This window comes from Suncus etruscus, chromosome 9 (assembly GCF_024139225.1).
Source record: "Suncus etruscus isolate mSunEtr1 chromosome 9, mSunEtr1.pri.cur, whole genome shotgun sequence".
In the NCBI taxonomy this organism is placed as follows: Eukaryota; Metazoa; Chordata; class Mammalia; order Eulipotyphla; family Soricidae; genus Suncus; species Suncus etruscus.
In genome coordinates this window covers 105,985,860-105,994,671 of record NC_064856.1, presented here as the reverse complement: position 1 = coordinate 105,994,671, position 8,812 = coordinate 105,985,860, and the positions used below count along the sequence as shown (strand labels likewise).

General features: G+C 36.4%; 1 non-coding gene across 1 annotated transcript; it reads left to right on the top strand.

The window, feature by feature from the left end:
* The first annotated feature begins 6,918 nt into the window (after positions 1-6,918).
* LOC126019956 (U1 spliceosomal RNA) lies at positions 6,919-7,081 on the top strand. Its single transcript, XR_007499557.1, has one exon. It is a non-coding gene; the product is annotated as a U1 spliceosomal RNA (small nuclear RNA).
* Positions 7,082-8,812: the final 1,731 nt, after the last annotated feature.

Below are 8,812 nucleotides of genomic sequence, written 5' to 3'. Positions count from 1 at the left end.
GTGGATTTTTCTACATATTGTGGTGTGTTCATTAGCTAGAAGATGCTCATGGCCATGAAGCAAAGCAGATGGGCCACATTTCTCTGATTCCCTTCTTTGTGGGCACAACTGCTCACCTCTGAAGAAGAGCACTTAGGGAACAATGATGGAGAGAATCAAATACCAGGCCGCAGGGCTGCATAGAGAATGCCCAAGATGTCTGCCATGTTTCAGATCAAACAGCAGAAACCAGCTTTACTGTCTTTGGGTGGATCTGCTCAGCTCTGAAGAAGAGCCCTCAGGGAACAATGTTAAAGAGGATCAAATTCCAGGCTGCAGGACAGCAGAGAAAAGGCCCTAGACATCTGCTATGGTTCAGATCAAACAGCAGAAACCCATGTTTCATTAACATTGAGGATAAATAAATATTCCCTATTAGCACATGCAGATATACTGTGATGTTTGAGAAGGCAAATTTCTTAGTTTGTCTTATAACCTCTATGTTAATCACTCATGAGTTATGCGTGACATGAATGACTTTACTACAATACAAGTCCAAATACCATTTCCTATTTTCATTCATTTCTCCAAACACAAATCCTATGAATGTTACTATTATTTTCACCCACTGTAGATGAGAAGTATGTATGACAGGTGGGGATCTTGATATCATTCCAGAATTAGAAAGTGACTGAGCAGAGCTTGAACCCAGAAAGTTTGCACCCAAAGTGCTACCTAATGCTCACTGAGTGACTAATTCCAATGAGAAACAAACTAATGCAGCACTTTAAAATCTAAACAAAGCATGAATAAAACATCATTAGGAACCTCAAATGAGGCAGAATTTAATATATTGAGTAACAGAAACAACTGGCTTTCTTATTGTCACAATATCTCAGAAGGAAGTTGTGTGCCACCATTTACTTAGTTTCCCTTTCTTTGAATAAAACAAACTTTCATGTATAAGTAAAAACACATATTCAAGTTGTACATACATAAATCACAAATTGACTTTTACAGAGACCTCAATGTATTTTGCTTGTTGGTATTCTTGTATAATCAATATTTGCTCACTTTCCACAACATCCTGAACAGAAATAATGACTTTTTTGTTTTGCTTTGTTTTGTTTGTTTTGGTACCACACGTGATGGTGTGTAACATTAGTCTGTCAGTCCTGGCTATGAAGTCAGAACTCGCTTTTGGGAAGCTTGGGATTAGGAAACCCAGGTATCAAATCTGATAGGCAAACCTCCTAGCTGCTATGCTATAATACATTCTCCTGCAAAAATATTTTTAAACGGGGAACTGTAGTGAAAACTACACTGGTAGAGATCTTCCTTGTGTGCAGCTGACTCAGGTTCAAACCTCACACCACGTGCTATTCCCCAATCCTATCAGGAATGATCCCTAAATACAGAGATATTTTTAAAATCCTGATCACCCTTGAGTGAAGGCCAAAATCAAACAAACTATGAGTAAAGTTGAAGCATATATATTAATCTATTTTTAGATATATAATAAATAATAACAATTTCTGAAAGCTATTTTACTGGGATACTTTGAATTTACATGGTTGGCTCTCAATTATCCATGAAAAGTAGTTTAAAGACTACATTATCCAAATGATAATGGTGAGTTTAATTTTATCTATAATATTTCTTATTAATGATTTCAAATTAAAAAACATTCAACAGAATTGAAGCTCACACAGAAGAAATTTCTACTGGTTTATAAGGACTCTTACAGGCTAGACCAGAATTCCCAGGTATCCAAGTGTGAGCCCAGGTGAGTCCAGAATGAAATACTGGATGTCTCAGACACGATGGTGCCTTGATGGCAAGGAAAACTAATCAATGTTGACCAAAATGAACATTATTTGATTTGATAAACTTGATATATTTATAAACCATCTATTTCACAGAAAATTAGGACATAGGAAATGAATCCTCCTCTTTGAACTATTTAATCTTGAGATCTCCAGAATTACTGATGTCCTCAACAATTGCTTCTGAGCTCCAAGGATTTTGCCCTCTGAAGCCATACAGGGACACCTGGTACAGCAGGCAGCATTGTAAGCTAATAAAGCACCTGACTAAGAGCAATACTGTGTTAACTCATCATTATTCCTTAATTCTCCACAAAGAAAAACAATGTTCTTTTTCCTTCTATTATTCTTATCACATTGATAATATAAGATTCCTCCCAAGATTGTGACTAAAAAGTTTCAAAAAAAAAAAGTTTCAAAAAGCTGTAAAAATTTACTGACTATATTAAATAATTCAAAACAAATTTTCCCAAATACAGGGGAAAGAACTGCAATAATAACATGAAACTTTCATGAATGTTTGAGATTGTCTCAATGGTGACAATGGACCAGGAAATAAGCTCTGTGTGAGGAAGTGATGGCGTGGAGCCAGGTTTTCTGACCTGTACTTGTCTTGTGGGCAGTGCCAGGGAGATTCTCTAGGTACAAATATCCCTGCGCTGGCCAGTTTTCTGAGTACAGTTCAAGTTCTCTTTTCAGTCACTGAAATTCGTCAATATCAACAACTTTCAACCATGAAGCTGCCCCTGTCTATCCTGTTGGTCTCTATGGCTCTTGGCTGCTATGGGGGTGAGTATCATTTCCTATCAACTTGCAGTAGTACCTCTGGGTAATGATCTTAGACTAAATAATTTATATAGGAATGCTGAGCATATTACAATAAACTATTTTCTACATATAAACTAGACAACAAAGAAAAAAAATTATTTTAGACCTACCAAAGCTCAGGAATTCTGGAAATAAAAAGAACAGTAATGATAGGTTTTAAGGTATATCCATATAGTATCATGCTCATTCTCTTTATATATTGAGAATCTACATAAATTAGATTTGCAAAACTCAGGATTCTGCCACACACATAGTCAGTCCTTGATTTTCATTCTAACTGATTTACTACAACACTTTTCACAGGGCCAACCTCACAATGATCCCCAAGACTAGTGGCCATCTATAGAGGCTATCGGCCATCAGTCTGGCTATCAAAGTCAATTCTAGGGATCCAGAAGATATGTGAATTTCCCAACTTTCTCTCTGTGGGAAATTAAAGTTGAGATTAAATCCATACCTCTTTAATATGTGGACTCAATTCATAGATATGTTACAAAGATGGAGTTAGAAAGAGTTCTCAGTGCTGAGATGCCAGTGGTCTACATTTTTCTGATTAATAGATCTTAACTGTACTCTATGAATAGACAGAACTCAATGGAACCTCAACTACTGTGGCACTTTAAGATTCCTAAGTACTTTTGATTGAATTTCTTCATATGTCGGTGCCAAAACTTCAATTTTTTTACTATGTACAAAAACACAGTCAACAGTAAATTTAAGTGTACTCATGTCATCAATGATGACTGAAGAATTTTTAAGTCTTTCTCTTCTATGGGGTCTCAGCTTGCAGTTTTGCAAGAATCTAGAATCATGGGAAAACATGCATTTCAGCCAAGGCTATGGGTTATATTTTTAGATCTTACAGATCCAGCCAAACTTTTTTTCTGCTGCTTTCCCTGCCACTTTTATTAGTCAGAGTTTAACATAAACAACCTGGACTTCATGGTTGGCATAAGTAAGGATATTTGTGCTAATTAATTCAGAAAAGGTGAAAGGAAAAAGTAAAGTAATTTTTCAGGTGCATGACAACACTCTTCCCTCTGACCTTTTGAAGTCACACTCTTTTCAGAATTTGTCCATTTTGCCTTCTCCAGTAAATGTAATATTTGATGTTCATTCATCAGCAGTAAGATTACATGCGTGGAGGTTATCAGAGCCAAAAGAACTATTTCCTATTCTCATGCTTTCTATTTTCTTATTTCAGATAGTTCAAATGCCTTATGTCCATTACTTGAGGAAGGATTGAACGGCTTTTTCCTGCAAGAAACCAATATCTATAGAAGTTGGCTGGAGGCTTCTAATGCCCCTAAGACAGCCCTGGATGCCAAAATAAAAGTTAAAGAATGTATTAATAGAGCTTTGCCTTATGAGAGAAGATTTATGATGGCAAAAGTTTTGGTAATGTCTTTGTTATATCTACATGTATTGTGCTGATTAGTTGCATAGACAGGAGGAATGTATCAAGGAACACAGGTGGCAGAGACTTTCTCTATGCTCTTTTTCAATATGGTGACCCAATTTTACATCATAGATGGAAACATAGCAAAAAGTTATGCTAAATCTACCCAGAGATTACCCAAAAATCCCTTAACAGGTCACAACCTGACATCCTATCCCAGATTGTTATCAAAAAGAAACAACTAATCCCATGTGTGATTTTCTAGGACCAAAACTTATCTGCTACCTCTCTGGGTCATTAACATAGCAAATTGCCTCATCCTTGATATAGACACTGCTATACTTATGGGGAATATGAAGAGCTGAGAGGAGACATGAGACTGAAGGAAACAGCAAAAGCTTTAAACAGCTTGTGACTGAGAGTTAAAGTTCAACAAATGCACACGTATGCTGTATTATCTTACTAATAAATATGGTGACAGAGTGTGAAATTTCATACATGGACAGAAAACTCTAAGGGAAAAATACTCATACTCTCATCCCTGTTTCAACCTATTAGTACTGAATTCCCTTTATAAGTGAGAAAACAGATTCCTTGGCAGTGGGACATCAGACAGCTTTCTCAGGCTGCTCTGTTCAAGGCATGCACATTATCATTCAATTAACTGGACTATGGAACATGTGCATTATATGTTAATTGGAATGACACCCAGTGGGTAAGATTTTCACATTCCACATAGCCCTTGTCAGTTTCACCTGCCTGTGGTAGTTGAGATATGATGAATATCCAGATTGTGGAGGAAAGTCTGTGTTAACAAGTTATCTCAAAGTCACTTCACTGACATCTTTTCTTATTTTCCTTTTTTATTTCTCTATTAGGAAAATATACTTAAAAATGCATGCTAAAGTGGACCGGAGAGATAGCACAGTGGTAGGGCATTTGCCTTACACTCAGCCGACCCAGGATGGATGGTGGTTCAAATTCCGATATCCTACATGATCCCCCAAGCCTGCCAGGAGCAATTTCTGAGTGCAGACCCAGAAGTAATAACTCCTGAGTGCCCCCTAGATGTGACAGTCCCCCCCAGATGCATGTAGAGAAAATTCAACAATCTGATACAACTTTTGCTTAAAAATTCTGAGATGATTCACTGGAATATGTAAAGGTTTTGACATGCATATCAATAAAATAATAGTTAAGCAAGTGCTGTGTCATTATTTTGTGAAACAATACAGTCAAGTCTTCTTTTGGGGTAGAATTTACTGGGAACTCAACTGTCAGTACTAGAGATACAGTGTCCATTAACACATGTCCAATGAGGTGCTGGGATCACAAAGTATGTGTTTAGTTATAAATTTAGTTAGTTAGAAAATAAACTGGACTGTGTATGAAAATATTATTGAGGACAGAAAAAAAAAACAGTTGAAATGTGCCTGGAAGGTTAAAAATTTGATCACACTGCATGTGGGAATGAAAAATGCTTGGGGCTATAATTACAGATCCTTTAGCTGAGTTAGAATCTACTAGAGAGGGACCAGAAAAATAGCATAGCTGTAGGGCCTTTGCCTTGCATGTGGCCCACCTGGAAGGAACCTGGTTCAATTCCCAGCACTTTATATGGTCACCCAGCCTTCCAGGGGTGCTTTCTGAGTGCAGATCCAGGAGTATCTTTTGAGCACTTCTGTGTATGGACAAGAAACCAACAAACAAATAAATAAATAAATAAATAAATAAATAAATAAATAAATAAATAAATAAATTTTTAAAATTAAATAAAAGAATTTACTAGAAAGACATCAAATGAAAGTGAGGTATCCATTAGAAATAAATCATAGTGAAATATAAGTTCTTCCATTATCTTTCCTCTACTTCCAATAGAGTTAATCGATCACACATTTGAGGGGAGACTCAACCTACTTGATGAAAGATAGAATGAAACACTCTATCTGTGAAATTTTCAGAAACACTCCATCACCATGATAATGAGTAAGACTCTTCTAGAGAGCTTTTAAAGCATCTGAAATAAAATCTTAAGGCAGTTATTATATTCACACTGTGGTTGAACTAACAAACTTGAATTAGACACAGAAGATGTTCTAAATTGCTGCTATTACAGGTTGTGGGTGATATAAAAAAAGAACTCCAAACACTAAATTTTAGAAGTAATAATTTTAGGAATACCCCAAAATACATTTGCTTGGGAAGATAATGTGTTCTGAAAATGAATACTTAATAACTTTATGACTATATTTCAGATCATTGATTTGCATTTTCAGAGGTTGAAATGGCAAGTCTTTTGTGGAATATATACAACACATATATACAAAGAGGCATGCATACACAAACACACACACTCATGTACTCTAAATGAATTTATTTGAAAATCCAAAGAAGAATATTTTCAATGGAACAATGAGATCAGGTTCTCTCTATCATCGTATCCCATAGCCAAGGTAAACATAACTTCCTGAGTCATCTCAGTATTAAATCTTCACTATGTTCACAAATTCGCTTCTTGGAAAATAACTTGGTTAAGATACCCCTAGTTTTTAAGAAATTCAACATTGGGCAGCCAAACAGACCAACATCAAAGCACTGATTTAAAAACTGTCTTGACTTTAACTCTACCCAATAAAGTTTGGTGCCAAGTCAAACCAAGTCGGTGCTGCCCCACTAAGCCTAAGCTCTTATCCACACGTGTCTCCTTTTACCCACATCTTATTGTCTACAAAGAGTGTTATTCTGAGCAAAAGGTCCTAATTTTATCTAAAATATTTGGAATATAATGGCAAAAATATAATCTACCAATTATAGTAACACTTGAGATAAAAAAGAGTAAAGGGAAGAAAAACTTGTTAAAAATATAAGTTACAAAATCATCAATCTATACTTAACTGGCAGGGGCGATTCCATGATCATGAAGGTGGTTTCCCAGGGTGAGGCTCGCCCATTGCACTCCGGGTGTGCTGACCCCTGCGATTTCCCTACATGTGGGAAACTCGACTGCGTAATTTGTGGTAGTGGGGGACTGAGTGCGCGCTCTCCCCTGGCAATTTGGTTTCAAGAAAAGATTATTAGTCTTTGTGTATTTTACTAAACTGCTCAACATTAATATCATTTTTCAATGAACGTATGATTGCTTAGGTTACATTGCTCTTTCCCAAAATGGGAGGAATTCTTGTCTGCAAATAGTGCCATGGGTTTTATTACTTATATATTACATGCCCTTCAACTTACTTTTTTACATATAGGTTGGGTGTCGTTCCAGATCAAGAAGTCTGGTCGGGCTTCAGGGCGGGCTAGCTGCCAGGTGTGACCCAAAAAGACAAAAGGTGGTCGGTTTTTCCTTGTGGTGTCTCAATTGTGGAGGCGGGAGACACAGTAGCAACTTCATAATCATTATGTCTCTGATAGAAGCACGTTTTTTTAATAGGAATTAAGATTAACCAAGTCAAAATTTATAGATTCTGGAAGCAAATGATCACTGTGTATTATTATTTTGTTGTTTGTTTTGTTTTGGGGCCACACCCAGCATTGCTCAGGGGTTACTAGTGGCTCCTGCCTCAGACATCATTCCTGGCAGGCTCAGGGGACCATATGAGATCTTAGGAATCAAACCTGGGTCAGCCACGTTCAAGGCTAGTGCCCTACCATTTAGAATCTAAAGTTTACATCATAATGAGAGACGCCCTCTCACTTTGACCACTTGATTCCTGAACCTGGATGAAATAGCACCGTATATTGTGTTTAGAACATTATACCGTTTTATCATGTACTACCCAGATTTCCAAGCAAAGAGAAAAAAAAATCATCAATCTAAATTAATGTGTCTGCACAGACTCAGAGGACCAAAGAGTAGAAACCAAAGTAGATCCAAATAATACAACAGTATACACTGTACTCAAAATGGCAAAAACAAAAATATAGACTACTGTAAGTACCAAGAAAGAAGTAAAATATCAAATACATTGTAAGAGTCACAACATAGATCCCATATGGATTTGTAAAGGAAAAAAAAAACATAAAAATTACATATTCCAAGCACTGAATGAAAGGATCAATGCAATTCTACTTCCATGTATAGCTGTCACTTAGATATGAGGGAAGAAGAAAACGTTTTTCAGATAAACCAGAGCTTGTGACATGTGCAACAACTAAAATTTTGTAAGAACTACTAAGATATTTCCTATAAAATATAAATGACTAATTGCAAGAATAATTAAGTTTTACTCAAAGAAAATGACAACATGGCACTTAATTAAGTTTTTAATTATTACTATCAATTAATCAATCATTTGTCTTATTGTCAATGGACCAAATCCAATGTTTAGAGTTACTTCAGTAGACTTGAATTCCACTTTATCAGTAAAATAACATTCCTTCACCCTGGTTTTCCAATATATTACCCATTGCTTATGTTGCCAACAACATTATGGGACAACTATATGCCTGTTACATTTTACTAGGTACATTAAGAATAACAACTGACGGGGCCAGAGTAATATTGCAGAGGTTAGCTCATTTGCCTTTTATGTGGCCAACCCTGGTTCAATCCCAAGCATCCCATCTGGTCCCCTGAGCCAGCATTGAGTGATTTCTGAGTACATAGCTAGGAGTAGCCCCTAGAGATCTATAGGGTGTGTCCCAATAACAAAAAGATGAAGAGTAACTAAAATAATTATTTAGCCAATTGTAAAATAAACCCCAGGTATGAAATAATCCCACAGAGTGTATCTATGGAAGGACAGTTCTGAAGAATCAGGGTATCCACAAAGAATTA